We start from the raw sequence: 24723 nt of genomic DNA on the forward strand, positions 1-24723 counted from the left end.
CTTCAGAAAATATTATAAGTATTCATGAAATATAGTATCCTTGTGCTTTTAAAGGGATTATAGTATATTGCCTGAAAAGAAAATTGGATACAATTGTGTTTCTTGTGGTCGTGGGTTTATAACAAAGTATCACTTTTGTGCTCTTATAAAAAGCCTTGGATCATTGCCCAGAAATGATGTTAGATGGAGTTCTATAGCATGGTGATTATCTGTATTCTGCAACTGGATGTTATATAATTTCATATCAAATCCATTTAATAGTAGGTCATCATGATATATACAGTACATCCTCTTGGTCCGAATGTAAGTAGGTAGGGCTAGTATGCTAGATATTTCTGTGTAGAAGAATCTATCCTGACGCACAGAAAGATGGAAAGAGAAATGATAAAATATAATTTATATTATCTCTCACGTAAAATGTCAGATTTCAAATATAGAGACGTTCTTCACATATAGGTTAGGTCAACTAGTCACCTCTCACATAAAGTGTCAGGTGTTGCTCACATATATTTCCACAGTGAAAATTGGTGCATCATCTCTCGCTTACAGTGTCAGATGTAAAGTCCCTCTACCGCTCACTCGCAATGTCCGGTATTGTACGTTCAAGGTAGTGAGTGTGTTATAAAATGGTTTGTATATTAATGTCACCTGTGGATCTCTCATTTGATAATGTCAGATCCTTATTGTGACTCGAAACCATGTATGACCCCCTTTTTGTTATGATGCAATCTCCCAATATCTCTCACTTTTCGGTGTCAGACCTTGCTAGAGCATAACTGGAATTTGTTCACTGTACAATCTCCTTTTTACTCACAGAAAATCTTCCTTCAGTAATAAGTGAAATCCTCAATGGATATATTACATAGCTAGCTTGTGTCCTATCTATGAAAAGAAGTAGGATCTAATATGACCTCCTTGTTATATTCATTCTTCTATATAGTCACTGTTTAGTGATAATCAGATAAACATGCAGATGTCAATATATAGTATATGGTTGCAGATAATTGAATTGTTCCACTATAGAACTATAGAGATCATCATGCCCGTATCATACACATTTATTTATTTATTTATTAACAGTTTCTTATATAGCGCAGCATATTCCGTTGTGCTTTACAATTAGAACAACAGTAATAGAACAAAACTTGGTAAAAACAAACAGATATAGAGGTAGGAAGGCCCTGCTTGCAAGCTTACAATCTATAGGGAAATAGGCATAGATACACAAGGATAGATGCTACCTATTGCATAATGGTCCACCAGATTGCTAGGTTCTTAATGGGTTGTATGATGATACCCCACAAAGCTGGCCAAGTGTCAGGAGGGTGCGAGACTAAAGAAAGACAAGATATGTGATGTTGTGAATACTCTACAGAGGATGTAATTAGATAGGGAAGCACTGAGGGTTATGTGGGTGGGTCTGGAATTTGATAGGCTTGTCTGAAGAGGTGAGTTTTCAGGGAACATTTAAAAGGTTTGGCGATACTATACACATAAATCTTTATTATTGCACAGATATAAAAATAGCCATATATAGGTCTCCCTATTATATTTGGAAGTCCCCTGACTATTATATGCAATCCAGCCATTTTATTAGGGATATATAACAGATATCATACACGGTCCCTTTTCATAATGTCTAGATATAATTTGATCTCAGTGCTTATAAAGGTAATATGAATAATCGTGTACAGGCACTATACAGCATAGAGACAACTTATGTATCAAATAATTGTGTGACCAGGCATAAGTATATAATCATCTGGGCAATGAGATTAGAATGTTTAGGATGGACTATCCCTGCATGTATATATAATTTGTAGCAGGCAGTCTAGATTGAGTAATAAAGTGATCACGATAGTCCCTGTTTCTATAAATCACTGCACTGATACATATTACTGCGCTACTGTATAATCTCCATCAATGTAATAAGCAGTTTGGATATAATGTGCACATTTCAATAAGACATGAGAGACAGGTACGTAGGACGCTCAGGCCCTACATATGTTTTGCATTTGCTTCGTCAGGGTAATCTGAGGCAGCGGGTGAAGTGTCCTTTTATCCCGTCTGCTGCCAATCAGCGCATCTCGTAGGTAATTCAAATCTTGTGACGTATCAAAATCCATTAGGGCCGCTCGTGTCCCTATGTGCTTAATTGCAGCCCCAGGTCCGTTGGAGCCGCTCGTATCCCTGTGTAATTAATCACAGCCCCCAATCAGCAGTCAGCGCTTCATGCAGGGAATTCAAATCTTGTGACGCATTGCGGTTCATTGGAGCCGCTTATCTCCCTATGTGTTTAATTACAGCCCCGTGGGTCATTGTGTTGTTAGAGTGAATTACTTATTTTTTTAAATCCCTATTTACACGATTTGTATTACTTGCAATACCATGCTGATTGTGTAATGTTGTACTACTTGTTTTTACAATAATGTATATTATATGTAGTTTGATACAACTGCTAATTTGTTTTTAAATTTTAATCTTTAGGTTCTTACATTTTTACATTTTTGAATTTTAAAGTATCTGTATATTTATGTGTTCGTCTCCCAATATAGTTGAACATGTTATTGTTATTCCAGTGTCAAACTCAGTATATTACTTGTAAAATTCACAATAAAAATTCTTATTATTAACTTATAAGTTTATATTTATTTATTTCAAAGGTCTCTCTTCGTCTTCATCAAAAATTGTTTTCTCATTTATAACCAATAAAATTGTGCCAGTTATCTGTATTTTATTTATTTATATCAAACAAAATAAATAATAAATATATCTACAATATATGAATATTGATTAAAAATTATTAAACAAAGGTGTGTGTAATAATGGTGAACCGTGTGCCATAGTGAGTAAATGTGTGTAAAAAAACATCAGATTTAGATATCAAATTTGGACATCACTTTACTGTAAATGTGTCCAAATTATATAAAAAAGAGAAAAGAGAAAAAGAATAAGGGAAGAGGGGGGAAAAATATGATGTGTTGTGATGTTGTCTAATATTACAGTGCTAGTTGTACACATTGACTATAGAAATTATACCAGTGGTTGACAGTGTATGATGTCAATAATAAGTGATATACTTCTAAAAAAAAGTATGAAGGGAGAAATTATGTAGTGAAAAAGTCAATCCGTGTAAAACCTGAAACAAAACTTACATAATGTGATGTGTCAAAAAATACTGTATTAAAAAGGGAAGGGGGAAAAAATTATATATTCAATTAATTCTACTTTATATGTCTCGGTGGACTTCATTCATGCATGCCACCTTATTGATCATACGGGGAAACTTCACCAATAAGCAGATAGTATTTTGGAAGGCAAGTATTGGAAGGTAATATACTGGGTATGACACTGGAATAACAATAACATGTTCAATTATATTGGGAGACCAACTCATAAATATACAGATACTTAAAATTCAAAAATTTTAAAATTTAAGAACCTAAAGATTAAAATTTAAAAACAAATTTTATTTTTTCCTTTTTTTAATAAATTCAGAAAATCCCTTAAAAAATATTTTTTTTCTTTTTATTTCATTTATTAATAAAGTAGCAGTTGTATCAAACTACATATAATATACATTATTGTAAAAACAAGTAGTACAACATTACACAATCAGCGTGGTATTGCAAGTAATACAAATCATGTAAATAGGGATTTAACAAAATAAGTAATTCACTCTAACAACACAATGACCCACGGGGCTGTAATTAAACACATAGGGAGATAAGCGGCTCCAATGAACCGCAATGCGTCACAAGATTTGAATGACCCGCATGAAGCACTGACTGCTGATTGGCGGCTGTGATTAATTACACAGGGATACGAGCGGCTCCAACGGACCTGGGGCTGCAATTAAGCACATAGGGACACGAGTGGCCCTAACGGATTTTGATACGTCACAAGATTTGAATTACCCGTGAGATGCGCTGATTGGCAGCAGACGGGATAAAAGGACACTACACCCGCTGCCTCAGATTAAACTGATGAAGCGAATGCGAAACATATGTAAGGCCTGAGCGTCCTACGTACCTGTCTCTCATGTCTTATTGAAATGTGCACATTATGGGGGTAATTCTGAGTTGATCGCAGCAGCAAGTTTGTTAGCAATTGGGCAAAACCATGTGCACTGCAGGGGGGACAGATATAACATTTGCAGAGAGAGTTAGATTTGGGTGGGTTATTTTGTTTCTGTGCAGGATAATTACTGGCCGCTTTATTTTTACACTGCAATTTATATTTCAGTTTGAATACACCCCACCCAAATCTAACTCTCTGCACATGTTATATCTGCCCCTCCTGCAGTGCACATGGTTTTGCCCAACTGCTAACAAAATTGCTGCTGTGATCAACTCAGAATTTGGCCCAATATCCGAACTGCTTGTTACATTGATGGAGATTATACAGTAGCACAGTAATATGTATCAGTGCAGTGATTTATAGAAACAAAGACTATCGTGATCACTTTATTACTCAATCTAGACTACCTGCTACAAATTACATATAAATGCAGGGATAGTCCATCCTAAACATTTTAATCTCAATGCCCAGATGATTATATACTTATGCCTGGTCACACAATTATTTGATACATGAGTTTTCTCTATGCTGTATAGTGCCTGTACACGATTATTCATATTACCTTTATAAGCACTGAGATCAAATTATATCTAGACATTATGATAAGGGACCGTGTATGATATCTATTATATATCCCTAATAAAATGGCTGGATTGCATATAATAGTCAGGGGACTTCCAAATATAATAGGGAGACCTATATATGGCTATTTTTATATCTGTGCAATAATAAAGATTCATGGGTATGATACGGGCATGAGGATCTCCATAGATTTATAGTGGAACAATTCAATTATCTGCAACCATATACTAGATATTGACATCTGCTTGCTTATCTGATTATCACTAAACAGTGACTATATAGAAGAATGAATATAACATGGAGGTCATCTTAGATCCTACTTCTTTCATAGATAGGACACAAGCTAGCTATGTAATATATCCATTGAGGATTTCACTTATTACTGAAGGAAGATTTTTTGTGAGTGAAAAGGAGATCGTACAGTGAACAAATTCCAGTTATGCTCTAGCAAGGTCTGACACCGAAAAGTGAGAGATCTTGGGAGATTGAATCATAACATAAAGGGGGTCATACATGTTTTCGAGTCATAATAAGGATCTGACATTATCAAATGAGAGATCCACAGGTGACATTAATATACAAACCCTTTTAAAACACACTCACTACCTTGAACGTACAATACCGGACATTGCGAGTGAGAGGTAGAGGGACTTTACATCTGACGCTGTAAGTGAGAGATGATGCACCAATTTTCACTGTGGAAATATATGTGAGCGACACCTGACACTTTATGTGAGAGGTGACTAGTTGACCTAACCTATATGTGAATAACTTCTCTATTTTTGAAATCTGACATTTTACGTGAGAGATAATATAAATTATATTTTATCATATCTCTTGTCATCTTTCTGTGCATCAGGATAGATTCTTCTACACAGAAATATCTAGCATACTAGCCCTACCTACTTACAGTCGGACTTACAACTTACACACATTCAAACAATATTTCAAGTATTCTTAATTAACTTGACAACATTGTTACAAAGAAAAGCTTTTATTTAAAAATGTTATTTCGTGGCATTCTATAATGTACAGTATATACTGGCTAACTCTATACTGTGTATAATAATACATTCCACATTCAGGACACCTGTAATGTACCATACAGTAGTAACATAGTTTCTGAGGTTGAAAAAAGACAATTTGTCCATCGACTTCAACCTTTTTTTTGACTCCTATGCTGTATTATTTTAAGGACTAATATTATCTGTTATGAATGTTGGCCGTTCTGTTTATTCCTCTTTTGTTAATTATAGTGCGTGATCTCAGTGTCGATCTTATCAAAAACAGATCCTCCGCAAGCCCTGTATATTGACCCCTTATATATTTGTAAATGTTAATCATGTCCCCTCTTAATCTCCTCTTTTCCAATGTAAACATGTCTACCCAAGCAAGCCTTTCCTCGTATTCCAGCATCTCCATCTCCTTAATCAGTTTGGTCGCCCGCCTCTGAACCCTTTATATTTTTTATATAATGGGAGTATAACACTCTCATCCCTTGCATTAATTCCCCGCTTAATGCATGCTAATACCTTGTTTGACTTTTTTGCTGCAATTCTTCTTTGAGTACTGCTGCTAAGTTTGTTATCTATGTGAACACCTAAGTTTTTTTTCCAGTACAGAATCCCCTAATTTTACCCTATTTAGTGTGTAGGTGGTATTTTTTTCCTTGCTTCCAAAGTGCATTACCTTACACTTGTCTGTATTGTACCTCATTCTCCATTTTGCTGCCCATGCTTCCAGTTTAAATAGATCGTTCTGAAGAGACTCAGCATCCCCTCCAAATTTAAAACCTTACCCAGTTTGGTATCGTCTGCAAAAATTGACACCATACTCTCTAGACCTACTGCTAGATCATTTATGAAAATGTAGAACAATAGTGGTCCAAGTACAGACCCTTGTGGCACACCACTAAGTACTTCAGTCCAATTTGAAAAAGTTACATTTACCACAACTCGCTGCTTCCTATTATCTAACCAATTTCTAACCCAAATACATATTATGCTCCCTAGCCCTAGTACTTGTAACTTATAGATAAGTCTCATGTGCGGTACTGTGTCGAAAGCTTTAGCAAAGTCTAAAAAGATTACAACCACCTCCTTACCCTGAGCTAGGTTTGCTCTGTTTTATAAAAGCCTAGGGAATTTGTTTGACATGATCTATTCTTCACAAATCCATGTTGGTTCTTATTAATAACCTTATTCGCTTCAAGGAACTTCTGTATGCAATCCCTTAAAATACCTTCCAGTACTTTCCCCACTATAGATGTAAGACTAACTGGTCTATAGTTACTCGGTTCCGATTTACTTCCCTTTTTGAATATCGGCACTACTTCCGCTATACGCCAATCTTTGGGAACCATGCCTGATGTAAGTGAGTCAATGAAAATCAAATATAAGGCTCTTGCTAATTCGGAGTGTAGCTCCATGAGAACCCTTGGGTGAATTCCGTTGGGACCAGGTGATTTGTTAATCTTAATTTTTTTAATCCTCAGAGACTACTTCCTCACTTAAAAAAGAAGTTAGTAGTGGGACAATATCGTTGCTGAGGTTATGTGTTAATCCCACCATCTGGTCCTCTATTGTGAATATTGATGAGAAAAACTCATTTCATTTTTCCGATATGTCATTATTGTCTTTGATTAAGACGCCCACCTTGTCCTTTAAAGGGCCTATACTCTCCTTCTTTAATATTTTGCTGGTGATGTATTTAAAAAAACTTTTTGGGGTTTGATTTACTTTCCTTTGCTACTAGCTTTTCAGTTTCTATTTTCGCAGCTCTTATTTCTTTTTTGAATATTTTCTTACAATCCTTATACATTTTGAGTATCCCTTATCCAAAATGCTTGGGACCAGAAGTATTTTGGATTTCGGATTTTTCCAGATTATGGAATAATTGCATACCATAATGGGATTTCATGGCCTTGGGACCTAAGCCTAATTACAGAATGCATTTATGTTTCATATACACCTTATACACACAGCCTGAAGATAATTGAAGCCAATATTTTTAATAACTTTGTGCATTAAAGTGTGTGTAAATTCACACAATTCATTTATGTTTTATATACACTTTATACACACAGCCTGAAAGTAATTTAATACAATATTTTTCATAACTTTGTGTATTAAACAAAGTTTGTGTACATTGAGCCATCAGAAAACAAAGGTTTCACTATCTCACTCTCACTCAAAAAATTCTGTATTTCAGAATATTCCGTATTTTGGAATATTTGGATATGGGATACTCAACCTGTAATACTGGAATGACTCCACTTTCCCGTCTAATTTATATTTTTTGAATGCCTCTTTTTGCCCATTAGTTCCTTAATCTTTTTGTTAAGACACATTGGTTTGGAATTATTACGCCTTTATTTGCTGCCCCTGGGAATACATTTATGAGTATAATTATCGAGCAGCATTTTTAATACCTCCCATTTCTCCGTAGTATTTTTACCTTAAAACAAAATTTCCCATTCAATTTCCATTAAAGCTTCCTTCATCTTGTCAAAGTTGGCTTTGCTAAAGTTTAGAGTCATAGTTGAGCCCATATAGGACTGATTATGAAAACTGATATTAAATGTGACCATATTGTGGTCGCTGTTTCCCATTGGCTCTCCTACTATAATATTTGATACCAATTCCCCATTGTTTGTTAATACCAGGTCTAAGATTGCATTGTACCTAGTTGGTTCATCGATTAAAGTAAGTAGCTATCATTTAGTGTGTTTAAAAATCTATTTCCCCTAGCAGTATCACATGAATCATTTGTCCAATTAATCTCCGGATAGTTAAAATCTCCCATCACTATTACGTCACCTAATCCTGCTGCTTTTTCATTTTGCTTCAGTAACAATTCCTCATCGGACATATTAATACTAGGCGGCTTATAGCATAGCCCTAATACTATCTTTTTTGTTCCTTTGCCCCGCATGCAATTTCTACCCATAATGTCTCAACAGTATTTACAGTCCCCTCATGAATATCTTCCTGTATATCAGGTTTTAAAAAGGGCTACATAAAGACATACCCCTCCACCCCATTTATTTAATCTGTCTCTCATGAACAGCGTATAACCTTCCAGATTGACTGTCCAATCATGAGATTCATCCCACCAAGTTTCAGTAATGCCTATAATATCATGCTGTTTACTTGCTGCAAGGACTTCTAGTTTCCCCTTTTTTCCTGTAAGGCTTCTAGCGTTTACATACATACTATAATGGTAAGTATTCCACCGTGTGTTAGGGACATAACTTTCTATATGCAGTATTGATGACCCATAGTCATCGTTAGTTAGTGTTTTGGCAATACCCTCGGTAATACACTCGTTAGTACCCTTGCTGTACCCCCTTCTCCACCCCCATTTAGTTCACTACCTCCATACTTACTATTCTCACTGCATGACCCATAGTTTCTAGCTAAACCCTCCCCTCAGGCAACTAGTTTAAAATCTCCTACAAACTTCTAACCATCCTTCCCCCCAGCATTGCTGCCCCCTCCTCATTCAGGTGCAATCCATCACGACAAAGAAGATGGCGCCTGACTGAGAAGTCTGCCCAGCGTTCCAGGAACACAAACCCCTCTTTCCTACACCACTTTCTAAGCCATACATTTACCTCTCTAATCTCCCTCTGCCTCCCTTGGCTAGCACGTGGCACAGTAATATTTAGAGAATATTACCTTTGATGTCCATGCCTTTAGTTTCTGGTCCATATAATCTTTCTTAAGGATATCCCACCTACCACTAACTTTGTCGTTGGAGCCAACGTGCACCAAGACCACCAGGTTGCTCACAGCCCCTCCCAACAATCTTTCTACCCGGTCCACGATGTGCCATACTCAAGCAACAGACTGTACGGCGATTGCGGTCCTGGTAGCAGATTGCCCTATCTGTCTTCCTGATAATCGAATCCTCTACGACCACAACCTGACTGGGTACCTCACTTTTTTTTGTCCCATCAGTGCCTGAGGGACCGTTTCTCCGGTTGCTAGATGGAACAGTCTCCTCCAGTTCCGTAATTTCTTCACTACCATCCACCGAATCATCGTCCAAACAGGTGAATTTGTTGGGGTTTGGTAGTTCATTGATGTCGTGCCTGCCCCTCTTTTTCTTCCCTCTAACTGACACAGCTGGCTACCTGGTGTCCCCCCCTGCAATTCCTCCACTGTTCGATCTAAGCTTTGCTCGAGATTGTGAATATCCCTCAGCCTTGTAATGGTTTGCTCTAGATCAGTTACCTGGGCTTCAATGGCAACCGTTTGCCCACACCTCGTGCAGATATATTCACACTGTGACTGTTGCTCCAGGTGCGCATACATCTTGCATGACATGTACTGAGTGAGATTCTCAATCATGGCCCCACCCATTCCGATTGTAAAGTCTAACTACCTGTTATCTTTAGATAAACAATACTACTATGCAATACAATACGGTACTATAGCCTATCTGTGAAGAGAAACAATATTTTACATAAGAACAGCAATTGAAATTACAATCAAAAGAATGTGTAACAGTGGAGAAAAACTATATTCACAACAGAACAATAATTGGTAATACAGTCAGTACAATCGATGGAATGTGTAATGGTGTAAAACAGTGGAATGTGTGACAGTGACGATACTTGCGTATCCGGAGAGTTCCTGGACCCCCTGCGGCAGCACCCGCTCACTGGTTACAGTTCCCAGCTCCTTTCTCCCATTCCTGGCACCGTTCCTGGCAATGCTCCTGCACTTGCTCATTCAGCTCCGGCACCTTGCACCCCACTCCTTGCACTACTGCCTGGCACCTTGCGCCTGCTTGCCCGGCACCTTGCACCCGCTCCCCAGCACCTTGTTACCAGACGCGGCTCCTGCTTTTCCCGTGTGCACGATTGTGAGTCACTTTTGCTATCGCGTCACTTCCGCTATCGCGTCTCCGTTCTGTCATGTCATTTACCAAACTTACCTAAATAAAAGCAAAGTAATACAGTTGTATACATTTTATATGCGATGTGAATATATAGTGCAAACTTACGGCCTTCAATCTTTCCATGGATCCATGCCAGAACCTTTGGCTGCCTGTGCTAGCTGCATGATGAAGCGCTTTGAGTTTAGATCAGTGTGGAGCCTCTTCTGCACCTCGTGGTAGGCTAAAAGGTTGAGAAGGTTTGTGACCTAAGGTACCTCCACCTGCAGCTGCCTGTTGATTATGAATGAAGTATCGATGCCTCTTGTTAAGATGAGAAGTGTAGCACTCTATTGCGCTTGGTAACTGTCTCCAATGGCTACAAAACTTGGTCCAAAGCTGGGTAAGGGTGATGCCAGGACCCTAATGCATATCGCTCCACCTTGGGTTTTATCAATGACTCTTTGATAAAGCCCAAGGTGGAGCAAAATGCATTAGTAGGCCTGGCATTAACCCTTACCAAGCTTTGGACCAAGTTTTACAACCACTGGAGACAGTTACCCAGCTTTGGACCAATTTCAGGGGCATTGGGACTTCATTCATCTGCTCACTTTTCTGGGGAGAGAGCTTCAGCGTGCTTGCACCTGCCGGTAACAAAGCCACTGAAGGAAAGCGGCTGATGTGGTGATGCGGGTCCGTGGAAGTGGCTGGTGGGATACAGTTTTAACCCATCCATACCAACTGGTAATAATGGGGCAGATGTATTAAGCCAGGTGAAGTGATAAAGTGGAAGGTGATAATGCACCAGCCAGTCAGCTCCTAACTGTCATTTTTCAAACCCAGCCTGTAACATGTAAGTTAGCAGCTGATTGGCTGATTTCACCAGGCTTAATACATCTGCCCCAATGTCACTGACGGGAAGTGGCTAGTACGGTGATGCGGATCTGTGGAAGCGGCTTGTGGTAAGCTCCCCCAGTGACATCGCTGTCAGGGCCGGCTCTAGGCATGTTCGAGTCGAGCGCCCGCGTAGGGCGCCACCCTTAAAGGGCGCCGCACGCTGGCGCCGACATGTTGCAGCCTGGAGCCGGCCCTGTCCTAGCCCTGCGCGCGCTGCACTGTTCGGCGCCGGCGTCTGATGTAAGACACTGGCGCCGCACAGCACGCACAGATCACCAGGGCACAGGCGCCGCCCACCGCGCCTGCCTACAGCTGCATTCCCCCTCCCTCATCGCCGGCGCCCGGCACATCAGGTACTCAGGGGACATATATGTGGCACAGTGGGGGGATTAATGTTTCTGTCACTGTGGGGGCATATCTGGCACTGGGGGCATTTAATGTATCTGGCACTGTGGGGGCATATCAGGCACTTGGGGCATAAAGGTATCTCTCACTGTGGGGGCATATCTGGCACTGGGGGCATTAAGGTATCTGGCACTGTGTGGGCATATCTGGCACTGGGGGCATTAATGTATCTATCACTGTGGGGGCATATCTGGCACTGGGGGCATTAATGTATCTGGCACTGTGGGGGCATATCTGGCACTGGGGGCATTAATGTATCTGGCACTGTGGGGGCATATCTGGCACTGGGGGCATTAATGTATCTATCACTGTGGGGGCATATCTGGCACTGGGGGCATTAATGTATCTGGCACTGTGGGGGCATATCTGGCACTGGGGGCATTAATGTATCTGGCACTGTGGGGGCATATCTGGCACTGGGGGCATTAATGTATCTGGCACTGTGGGAGCATATCTGGCACTGGGGGCATTAATGTATCTATCACTGTGGAGGCATATCTGGCACTAGGGGCATTATTGTATCTGGCACTGTGGGGGCATATCTGGCACTGTGGGCATTAATGTATCTGGCACTGGGGGCATATCTGGCATGGGGCAATAATGTATCTGGCACTGTGGGGGCATTAATGTATCTGGCACTGTGGGGGGCATTAATGTATCTGGCACTGTGGGGGGCATTAATGTATCTGGCACTGCGGGGACATATCTGGCACTGTGGGGGCATTAATGTATCTGACACTGTGGGGGGCAATAATGCATCTGGCACTGGGGCATTTACGCATCTGGCACTGGGGGCATTTATGTATCTGGCACTGGGGGCATTTATGTATCTGGCCCTGTGGGGGCATTTTTATATCTGGCACTGTAGGGACATATCTGGCACTGTGTTGGCATTTTTATATCTTGCACTGTGTGGGCACTTATGTATCTGGCACTGTGGGGGCATTTATGTATCTGGCACTGTGGGGGCATTTATGTATCTGGCACTGTGGGGGCATTTATGTATCTGGCACTGTGGGGGCATTTTTGTATCTGAACTGTGGGTGCATATCTGGCACTGTGTGGCCATTTATGTAGCTGGCACTGCTGGGGGGCATGTCACGTGTAGCTGGCACTGCTGGGGGGGCATGTCACATGTAGCTGGCACTGCTGGGGGGGGCATGTCACGTGTAGCTGGCACTGCTGAGGGGGCATGTCACGTGTAGCTGGCACTGCTGGGGGGCATGTCACGTGTAGCTGGCACTGCTCGGGGGCATGTCATGTAGTGTTCCCGCTAGGCGTCTGTGGCTAGGCAATGTGTCTCAGTGCTCTCCCTGGTGCAATGTGTCTCAGTGCTGTGCCTGGCGCAAAGTGTATAGGAGGTTCTACCTGGTGCAGTGTGTATTAGCTGCACTACTGTGTGGTGTAATGCAAATTGCCACTATTATGTGGCCACGTACCTTCCCCACAAAGTAACTCCCCTTAATTTTTGCTGCGCGCCTTCGGCGCACACTGTCCATGCTTTGGCATTTAGGTATGGGAACAACAAGCAGTATGTACATCATTTTGCCCTCCTAACTTAAAAATGTGCCCTCCCTGTGATCAGCACCATGCCCTAAAAAGTGAACACTAATCATGTGTAGCTGGCACTGCTGGGGGGCATGTCATGTGTAGCTGGCACTGCTGCGGGGCATGTCATGTCAAGCTGGCACTGATGCGGGCATGTCATGTCTAGCTGGCACTGCTGCAGGGCATGTCATGTGTAGCTGGCACTGCTGGGGGGCATGTCATGTCTATCTGGCACTGCACATTATGTGTATCTGGCACTATACTGGAGACATTGTGTGTAAGGAACACTACTGTGGCTATGTGTAAGGCTGCTAATTGTGTGAAAATATATTTATAGTTTGATGATTTGAAGTTACGAGGCCACGCCCACTTTTCCAGAGGCCACACCCACTTTTCCGGGAGCACGCGCGCCATAGGCCTGGAGCCGGCCCTGATTGCTGTGGATATACAAAGTGTGCTAGCAGCGGATGTTTGGAGCAGCATCATTTGCATGGGCTATTACAAAGTTGCCCTATATACGGCATATATAAAGAGACAGAGACAGTTCTGTCCATTGTAAATGATAGCAGGTGTTTAATCTATACCCATTAATTCTCAGTGCATTGTCCTATGCCCAAAGGAACTTTCATAAAGGAGTGTGGCCCAGCGTTTAATTACATACTAAGTACTAACCAAGGTGTCCTATCCTTTGTCATCTCATTTAACAACAGAGAGGACACACACTTGGAAATTATATTGGTCCATGCACACATGTATCCAGGGTAAATAGTATCTTATGTACAAAACAGATATTTATGATGTTTTATATACATATATTTATCGAACAAATAGAAACGGGGGCGCTCAGATATCACAGCGCACTACCAGAATAAATAGTAAGTGACACTTCCTAGAGGGTGAGAGTGGCTGCAACCTTAAGCAATAAGTATGTGCTTGGAAAACACATAGAAAAGATTTTAGGTAAGTGGATAAAAGGGCGCCTGCTAGTGTCTGATAAAATTATATAAGGTACATGAAAAAAATAATAAGAACAAAATAACATAGCGCGTACTGCTTTCACGCAATATTCAATCCACATGATGAAGTCTAATTACTGACGAAACGCATTGGGACTGATGCACCTGAACTACCCTTATTGGTAGATAAGCTGTTTTAATATTTATTTTTTGTACGTTTGAATTTTTACCATTTATTTGGACGCTTATGGAAAATCAGATGTATTCTATTCCTGATATGGATAGATAAGCTTGTTATACTTTTTTATCCTGTACGCTTGCATTACTTCCTTTTTTTTTGTGTTTTATGTGTTGTATTAAATTTTGTGAAAAACTTTTAAAAAAAGATCCCTGGCTGTGGATTTTAAATTGTGGGATTTGCTTATACCCAGAAAGTTTTTCATATACAACTGGTTTATTTGATCTGTGGATTGAAAATTGGGTGAAAACAGTAGGCGCTATGTTATTTTGTTCTTATTATTTTTTTCATGTACCTATACTGGTCCTATGACTGAAGGAAAAGTCTTTTATATGTCAGAAAAGTAGTTTCCTGTTCTTATTCACACTGGTTTTACACCTTATCAGACCATACATATATTTATATATAAAAAAAGATAGATGGCCATTTGGTTATAATTCTTTTTTATTATCTATACATGTTGAATTTTAAGCAAATCATACATTAATATTTTCCCTACACGCTATATGTATTTATAAAATTATATATATTAATTTCACATCGACTGAAGTTGTTTTTTCTGACATTATATGCACCTGTTATTTGTAGAAAAGTCTTTTTTGTATGGTCAGTGGAAAAGGACCTACAGTATACCTTAATTGGCAAGTCCTTTGCACAAAATGGGTGTGTGATCACAGACACACCTGGGTAATGCTTTTTATTTACAAAGAATAATATTAGCACCTAAGTAAGCAACAAGTTCTACAGACCTGAGGCCTTTGATTTGCTATTTGGGGAAGTATGATAGTAATATTATATGTTCTGCTAGGATTTAATGTTTAGGCTATTTGTTCTTGATTAATAAAAATATTCTATAGGTTCATGTAGAATTACCATCCTGTCTGCCACTGCTGTGCCACTATGTTTCAATAATGTGGTATATGTATTTGTTATGCTCTACTGTCATTTATTTTAGCCGGCTGGCTCTGTACAGCCTATGACCAATATTGATGACAACAATATAATGAGCTGTGAGGAAGTCAAAATTGACTGGTAATGACAGGACATTTTATTAATGTTAATAATACTGTAGGAACAAAAATAGGTCCAAATTACACTATTTTAGCTGTTTTATCAATGTTTAAAGAAATCCAAAACCAAAACAATTGAGGTGGATTTGCCAAAATCAAAACATACTGATAATTTAGAACAAAAAACCAAGACACTGCGCTCATCCCTTCTCTAAACATTACCCCCTCATACAAGGACTGGTAGTAGATTGTGGAAATACCCTGATGAACCAATCTGGTCCTGAGACTACGGAAAGACAGAAATCTTTTCCAAAATGTCTTTTTTTTACATTTGTTTTAATTGAATTTTTTGGGTAATGCTGATAACTGTGGCAACAACCCTGCAATATCTTGACTAATTTGGATTCATATTCATTGTCAGGCAAAAGATGGCATTGGGCAAGTAGAGAATGTGCTAAATCCCATAGTATTCCATCTATAAATAAACATAGCAAATTTTGACAAAATCACATGGGACTATATCCAATAGATGTTGGCCTGGTTCAGGAATCAGGGCAATTTCTTTAAGTACAGTAATTGCAAAATAAATAATTTTTGATTACAACAGACTCATATTTATTAGGTCAGTTAAAAATGTACTTTACATCTGCATAGTGAAAGCATAAGGGATTGTAATGTTGACATATGGAATTAGAGAACAAAACTATTAAAACGTATAAACATGCACATACAGTACAGTATATGCAGATATTATTTTTAAAAAACCTGACACTTCCACATATTTTGCTGCCTCTGGTTCTCCATTATAGTTTTTATGAGTTTTTCAATACAATTATAATAAAAACATAATTTTCTCTGAAGCATGAAATACAAATCTGCGTGTTTGGGAGCCTTTGGGGTGTATTCAATAGGTGTCGGATCCATTCCGACATGCATTTCTCTGAATCGATCCGACAAGGGCTATTCAATAGAGTGGCCAAATCCGACTGTCAGATTTGATCCTAATCCGACTGTCGGATTTGGCTGGCGCCCGTGCAGCTGCTGTCACACAATTGGGAAGCTGATCAATCATACCTGGAGGTAATTATATATCAGGTGTAGAGGAAAGAATTACCCAGGTAATAAGTTCGCCACTTGTTAAGGTGAGATGCTTCTCGTTAGAGCTGCTGTTAGAAAGGGGTAGTTAGCCCCTGAAAGTGACAAGAAAAAGCAATGTATACAGCGCTTAGGAAACTGGATATGGAAAAAACCACAATTATATTTTATTGTATAGAATTTGTTGCAACAATTAATCTAAAACTTCATAGATGTACATCAGATACATAAAAAAAAAATACGTATAAAAGGAATATATATATATATACACATATATATATATATATATATATTAATTAATTAAAAGTTAGGGAAGCACAGCAATTAGTCTGGTATATTACCATGCAAGACGTTGAGCAGTCAGTTGGTATATATACTTCAAGGAACTTATGCCACAGTCCTGGGGGCAATTTGCAATGCTGGCAGATGAAAGTCCACAAAATTCTTAGGACAGACCTTTGCTTTGTTCCGAGCAGCAACCCAGTCCTATTTGAAGCTTGGTCTCCTATGTTGTTAGTGGATGTCTGCCGAATCCCCATTTTAACCAACGCGTTTCGCTGTACCAACAGATTTATCAAGGTATGACCTTGATAAAGCTGTTGGTACAGCGAAACGCGTTGGATAAGAGAAGTTGGGCACTACAGACTGCACCACCTTATACCTGGAACAAGCCTAGAAGTCCGTATACAAGCTAAAACGGGGATTCGGCAGACATCCACTAACAACATAGGAGACCAAGCTTCAAATAGGACTGGGTTGCTGCTCGGAACAAAGCAAAGGTCTGTCCTAAGAATTTTGTGGACTTTCATCTGCCAGCATTGAAAATTGCCCCCAGGACTGTGGCATAAGTTCCTTGGAGTATATAAACTAACTGACTGCTCAACTTCTTGCACGGTAATATACCAGACTAATTGCTGTGCTTGCCCAAACTTTTAATATATATATATATATATATTTATATTTATATTCCTTTTATACATATTTTTTTTAATGTATCTGATGTACATCTATGAAGTTTTAGATTAATTGTTGCAACAAATTCTATACAATAAAATATAATTGTGTTTTTTTCCATATCCAGTTTCCTAAGCGCTGTATATATTGCTTTTTCTAATTAAATATCAGGTGCTGGAAGGGGGAGGGGTCACAGACAAACAACAGACAAAGAGGAAGGGGGGTGCAAATCCCCACCCCCAAATTCCCTTCCGCACACTGAAAATTACCTGTAACAATCCCTGAACCTATCTGGTAATAAAATTCAGAGAATTCGTCACAAATGTTTGCAAACACATGTTTAGCTGCTGGCCACTTCACGGCTTCTCTGATACAGCAGTCCTAACCTACATAATAGCAGTGCCCACATAGGGCCATGCAATTTGTCACAGTACACCTCATGATAAAGGCTATTACTAAAACACTTCCAGATAGAGAGCTAACTTACCCGGGAGCCACCCCCAGGATCTCCTATGGGTACTACAAGGAACAGCATGCCTTCCAAATGCTGCTCCCATTCAATGCCTCATGCACAAAAGCAGACAAACAATTGGGAAGCTGCTCAATCATACCTGGAGGTAATTATATATCAGGTGCTGGAAGGGGGAGGGGTCACAGACAAACAACAGACAAAGAGGAAGGGGGGTGCAAATCCCCACCCCCAAATTCCCTTCCGCACACTGAAAATTACCTGTAACAATCCCTGAACCTATCTGGTAATAAAATTCAGAGAATTCGTCACAAATGTTTGCAAACAAATGTTTAGCTGCTGGCCACTTCACAGCTTCTCTGATACAGCAGTCCTGACCTACATAATAGCAGTGCCCACATAGGGCCATGTAATTTGTCACAGTACGCCTCATGACTAAAACACTTCCACATAAAAGTTAGTGTCAGGGCTGTTATTGATTTTTGAAAAATATATATTTTTAAATAAGCCCTAACATATACCTCACACCAACCAGCTTCCTTCTCCCCTGCTGACCTTTGTGATACATCCTGTGCAGCAGCCGCCTTTTAGGAAAAAAACTGCCGGTAATGAATAGGTCGGAACCCCTTCCAACCTCAATCAGTCGGAAGCTGCCGTCTTTCCGACAAGACGGTAGCTTCCGACTCTTATTGAATACACCCCTTAATTGAAGTTTCAGGGAGGGGCTCACATTTGCTGAATGTAATTTCCTTCTACAGTATATATTTTGAGCTCACTTTGATATTTGGGTCACCAGTGAGATTTTAGGATAGGTGGTGTTGGGATGCCTAGATAAACATAAAGAATGGAGAACCATGGATCTCTACAGAGATACATAATTTCTGTTCAGGCGGAATGGTATTATCTGTTCAAGCGGAAGTTATCTCCTTTATGGGGCCCATGGTAATGCATTATTTCTTCTTACCTTACCAATGGTATTAAAAATTTCTATCCCTTCATAAAAATAATTTTCAATAATTATAAAGAGTTATAAAAAACATTTAATAATATGCATACTTAAAAAAATATTGGCCAAAATGTCCACAATCTTACATATTTAGACGTCTTCCTTACCTGGGGGTAGCCATACAAATTAAGTAATCTTGCAATTGCTTGAGATGAGGAAGAGAGCAGATGTCCAATAAATGCTACAACTGTGTTATTTTTGCGGCAGTTGTAATTGGGATACAATGTTTGACCACCAGACAAAATTTTTAGAGTGCCCTCTACTGCTGTTTGCTCATAATAACAAGAGTCAAAAATATCATATCCTAAAGAGATGTTAGGTAAAATATGCATGTCCTTATTAATCTCTTCGATTGCAAAGTCAACGGCAAGGAAATGTCGTAGATATCGGGCAGATGGCCTGGAAGATATATACAAAATTATTATTATTAAAGTAAACATTTTGTAAAAATGACAGATATTCTGCGAAAGTGAAACATCATATTGTAACAGTAATACAACCACTTTAAATTTTTACAATATAAATAATTAAATAATGTATAATAAAATTATATTCTATAATTCTGCAGTACTCCTTCTTAGTACCCAAATCCACAATACCTTTAAACAATAATAAAACAAAGGTGGCATTTCATAGTGTTCCACATTTTGATGACAGATTCAATTTAATGACAGACTGCCGTTTTAAGGAGTGAAAAGAGGTGGAGATGTTGATCAATCATCTTCTACCTATCATTATATAGACTGTACTTGATAAATGCTACCTCAAAGCTATTTGGATGCTGTGGGCAACTTGTCCACTGGTCATCTTCTCTAATGTTCACTGCTTGATACATCCACCCCAATGTCATTATGATGAAACACATTTGTTGTGGCTTGGTGGACCCAAAAGTGGATAAATGTTTTTTTCCCCCTGAAAAATGTTTATTTAATAGGTATTCTGCCATGTTCTATATGAAGCTGACAATTAAATATATTACACTATAAAGACAATATTACATGTAAACTCTAAAGATTTTACAAAATAAACGCCCTTCTAGAATAAACATGAGGTTCTCAGTGCACATTTTTTAAGATGAAAAAATATGCTAGGAGTATATAATTTTATTGTGGGACTTATCCTATGATTTGTGCCATTGAAATACAAATGAGATTGTGGGATCCATTTTGCTTTAAGACCATCTATGGATAGATGAGTGCAGTGCCAAAAAGGAGGCAGACTTTGGAAATATGATTGTAAGGGGTGTGGCCCACACACCCTAATTTACATATACATTTCAAGGTTTTACACTGCTGTGACTGAAAGTATGACACACAGTACAATAAGGGTGCAGTTTCACTTTTTAAACACAAAGGGCTTTTATGAGTCAGACACATCATTGGCTTCTTCTCCATCCGGCCACCCCAGCCTTCTTCCTACCTTATGCTAATACTAGTATCTACCTGTGATTGCTGATTATCTGTCCATTTTCTTGTTGATGGCCACACTACCCATTGTCTCTGTCATTAGTATTGAGTGCAAAAGATGCATCAGAAGTTCCTAACCTTGTCCATACTCTGCACACAAACACAGAAGTCACCTACACATCCATGATCCTTCCATGCCACTGCTACGAGACATAGAATTTCTGTGCAATAGCATAGTCACCACCAAGTTTTTGAGGCCCAAACATACCAAGCACTTCAGCCACAAAAGTGGTAGTCCCTATTGCTGAAGTGCTTGGTTTGTTAAACTGTGCATGTACTTTTTTAAACAACTAATTTTATTTTATAGTGTTATAAAGAATGATACATGACTGGAACAGAAAGTCAACTGTAAAATTAGTTCACAAAGTGTAGAGTACATTCAGTCATATAAGGCAGCTGATGAACAAATTGAACAATTCAACAATATAACAAAGCAGTAAGAGGTATTAAGTACTAATGCACTAATGGTACAGTGCAACAAAAAAAGAGGTTAGAAATACAATAAATGCATCTCAAAAAAGAATTATAATAGAATAAAACAGAAATGAAAAGCAAAATCGAGACAGCCATGGGAGTCTATACTGAGATCTGGAGATAGTGCTGTTTCAAAGTCAACCCACTTTTTCAGACCGGGGTGGGGATGCCAAGAAATAACATGGCTTAGTTGTGTGGCGTAGTAGTAATTTTGGAGAAGGGGGAGGCCTAGGCGGCCATTATCAGTGGATTTGGACAATATCAGATGGCTTAATCTTGTTTTTTTTCCTGCCCAGATGAATCTCCCAAACAGGGCTTGTAGGGATTGTAGTACCTGTGCTGGAACCCTAATCGGAAGTGTTTGGAATAAATATAATAATTTAGGAAGAGCATTCATTTTCACTGCATTGAGCCTTCCAATCCAAGATATATACAGTGATTTCCCGGTCTATATGTCTTGTTGAAGCCATTTGAGAAGAGGGTTGTAATAGCTCGGTAAAAGTGGTAGTATTGCTTGGTGATATATACACCAAGGTAATGGACCTGGACGGGTCGCAATTGAAAATTATAAGCAGATTCCAAACTCTGTTGTATTTGGCGTGGGATGTGTAGGGACAGCACCTCTGATTTCCCCTCAATGATTTTGTAACCAGAAAGGGTACCGAATCGGCTAATTTTCTTGCATCATGGGAGGAAAAGAGAGAGAGTAGGATCAGTTAAAGTAAAAAGAATGTCATCTGCAAATAGTGATATTCTGTATTGTTGGTTACCCAGGGAGACACCGGAGAATTTGTGCAGCTAATGGCTCAATTCAGAGTGCACAGAGCAAAGGTGAGAGGAGTCATGCCTGCTTGGTACCATTAGGCAGTTTAAAGCTGGCAGCGCAAACACCACTGGATGCGAGGGGTTGTGATATACTGTAGAGTGCGGATAGCATGAAGATAGCGGTCACCAAAGCCGAAAGCATCAAGGGTATGGAATAAGAATGGCCAAGAAACTTGGTCAAATTCCTTTTTGTCCACCATCACCAAGATCACCGAAGGCAGTTTGAAATTATTAATTTGGTGGATCAGATTAATAGTTCTATGGGTGTTGTCTAGCCCTTGGCAGTGGGGCATAAATCCAACTTGATCCAGGTCAATCAGGGTAGGTAAGATTATGTTAAGTCTGTTGTCCAGGATTTTAGTGAACAGTTTGAGGTCAGTGTTCAGTAGGTAAATGGATCTATAATTAGAACATAAAGTGTGATCTTTGTCTGGTTTGGGGATGAGTATAATTTAAAATTTTGTGAATTCAGGGCGGAAAAAGGATCCATCTAGTATGGAATTGAACAGCTTGGCAAGACGGGAACTAAGAGGGTTGCAAAGGATTTGTAATAAATCATGGAAAGACTATCTGGGCCAGTGGCTTTAGATGGCTTCTGAAATTAAAGGGCATGTGTGACTTATTCTTCAGAAATGTCTTGGCTAAGACCGAGTAGTGTGTGAGGACTAATGGTTGGAAGAGTACAGGAGGCAAGATACTCCTTACAGTGTTGTGAAAATGCAGGAGGGTCAGAGGGCAGGGGAGGTTGCACAAAGTTTCGTAATATTCCTTTAATGTCTGGTTGATAGTATTGGGTCATAGGACAGAGTATTAGTTTTATCTTTTAGAGAGACTATTGCTTGTGCAGCACGTTTAGCCCTCAGTTTAGTCGCCAGTAGGGTGTCAGCTTTATTGCCTTTGTAGAAATTTTTTTTACCCAACCAGCATAGGTTTTTTTCAAAGTTTTTTTTCAGCTAAAATGTAGTTCAACTCACTTCTCGCCTTTATGCTGTTTTAATATTGTGGGTGCATTAAGGGTCAGCTTCCAAGTAGAGATGAGCGGGTTCGGTTTCTCTGAATCCGAACCCGCCCGAACTTCATGGTTTTTTTCACGGGTCCGAGCAGACTCGGATCCTCCCGCCTTGCTCGGTTAACCCGAGCGCGCCCGAACGTCATCATGACGCTGTCGGATTCTCGCGAGACTCGGATTCTATATAAGGAGCCGCGCGTCGCCGCCATTTTCACACGTGCATTGAGATTGATAGGGAGAGGACGTGGCTGGCGTCCTCTCCATTTAGATTAGAAGAGAGAGAGAGAGAGAGAGATTGACCTGATTTACTGGAGTTTGGAGTACTGTAGAAGTGTAGAGAGTGCAGAGTTTACTAGTGACTGACCACAGTGACCACCAGACAGTGCAGTTTTATTTAATATATCCGTTCTCTGCCTGAAAAAAACGATACACACAGTGACTCAGTCACATACCATATCTGTGTGCACTGCTCAGCCCAGTGTGCTGCATCATCTATGTATATATATCTGACTGTGCTCAGCTCACACAGCTTATAATTGTGGGGGAGACTGGGGAGCACTGCAGTGCCAGTTATAGGTTATAGCAGTAGCCAGGAGTACATATTATATTAAAATTAAACAGTGCACACTTTTGCTGCAGGAGTGCCACTGCCAGTGTGACTGACCAGTGACCTGACCACACTGACCACCAGTATAGTTAGTAGTATACTATATTGTGATTGCCTGAAAAAGTTAAACACTCGTCGTGTGACTTCACTTGTGTGGTGTTTTTTTTTTTATTCTATAAAAAACTCATTCTGCTGACAGACAGTGTCCAGCAGGTCCGTCATTATATAATATATACCTGTCCGGCTGCAGTAGTGATATATATATATTTTTTATATCATTATTTATCATCCAGTCGCAGCAGACACAGTACGGTAGTTCACGGCTGTAGCTACCTCTGTGTCGGCACTCGGCAGTCCATCCATAATTGTATACCACCTACCCGTGGTTTTTTTTTCTTTCTTCTTTATACATACATACTACTACATCTCTTTATCAACCAGTCTATATTAGCAGCAGACACAGTACAGTACGGTAGTCAACGGCTGTAGCTACCTCTGTGTCGGCACTCGGCAGTCCGTCCATAATTGTATACCACCTACCCGTGTTTTTTTTTTCTTTCTTCTTTATACATACATACTACTACATCTCTTTATCAACCAGTCTATATTAGCAGCAGACACAGTACAGTACGGTAGTTCACGGCTGTAGCTACCTCTGTGTCGGCACTCGGCAGTCCGTCCATAATTGTATACCACCTACCCATGGTTTTTTTTTCTTTCTTCTTTATACATACATACTACTACATCTCTTTATCAACCAGTCTATATTAGCAGCAGACACAGTACAGTACGGTAGTTCACGGCTGTAGCTACCTCTGTGTCGGCAGTCGGCAGTCCGTCCATAATTGTATACCACCTACCCGTGGTTTTTTTTTCTTTCTTCTTTATACATACATACTACTACATCTCTTTATCAACCAGTCTATATTAGCAGCAGACACAGTACAGTACGGTAGTCCACGGCTGTAGCTACCTCTGTGTCGGCACTCGGCAGTCCGTCCATAATTGTATACCACCTACCCGAGGTTTTTTTTTCTTTCTTCTTTATACATACATACTACTACATCTCTTTATCAACCAGTCTATATTAGCAGCAGACACAGTACAGTACGGTAGTCCACGGCTGTAGCTACCTCTGTGTCGGCACTCGGCAGTCCGTCCATAATTGTATACCACCTACCCGTGGTTTTTTTTTCTTTCTTCTTTATACATACATACT

General features: G+C 39.7%; 1 long non-coding RNA gene and 1 pseudogene across 1 annotated transcript in view; both read right to left on the bottom strand.

Annotated features, from left to right (window-relative positions):
* Nucleotides 1-24723, bottom strand: part of LOC134949909 (vomeronasal type-2 receptor 26-like) — a 1108520-nt pseudogene that overhangs the window by 157392 nt on the left and 926405 nt on the right.
* Nucleotides 19175-24723, bottom strand: part of LOC134949424 (uncharacterized) — a 48413-nt gene continuing 42864 nt past the window's right edge. Inside the window, exon 3 of the long non-coding RNA XR_010183158.1 lies at nt 19175-19522. This is a non-coding gene — a long non-coding RNA (uncharacterized LOC134949424). The remainder of the gene's footprint in view (nt 19523-24723) is intronic.

Source organism: Pseudophryne corroboree, chromosome 8 (genome assembly GCF_028390025.1).
Source record: "Pseudophryne corroboree isolate aPseCor3 chromosome 8, aPseCor3.hap2, whole genome shotgun sequence".
NCBI classification, from domain to species: domain Eukaryota; kingdom Metazoa; phylum Chordata; class Amphibia; order Anura; family Myobatrachidae; genus Pseudophryne; species Pseudophryne corroboree.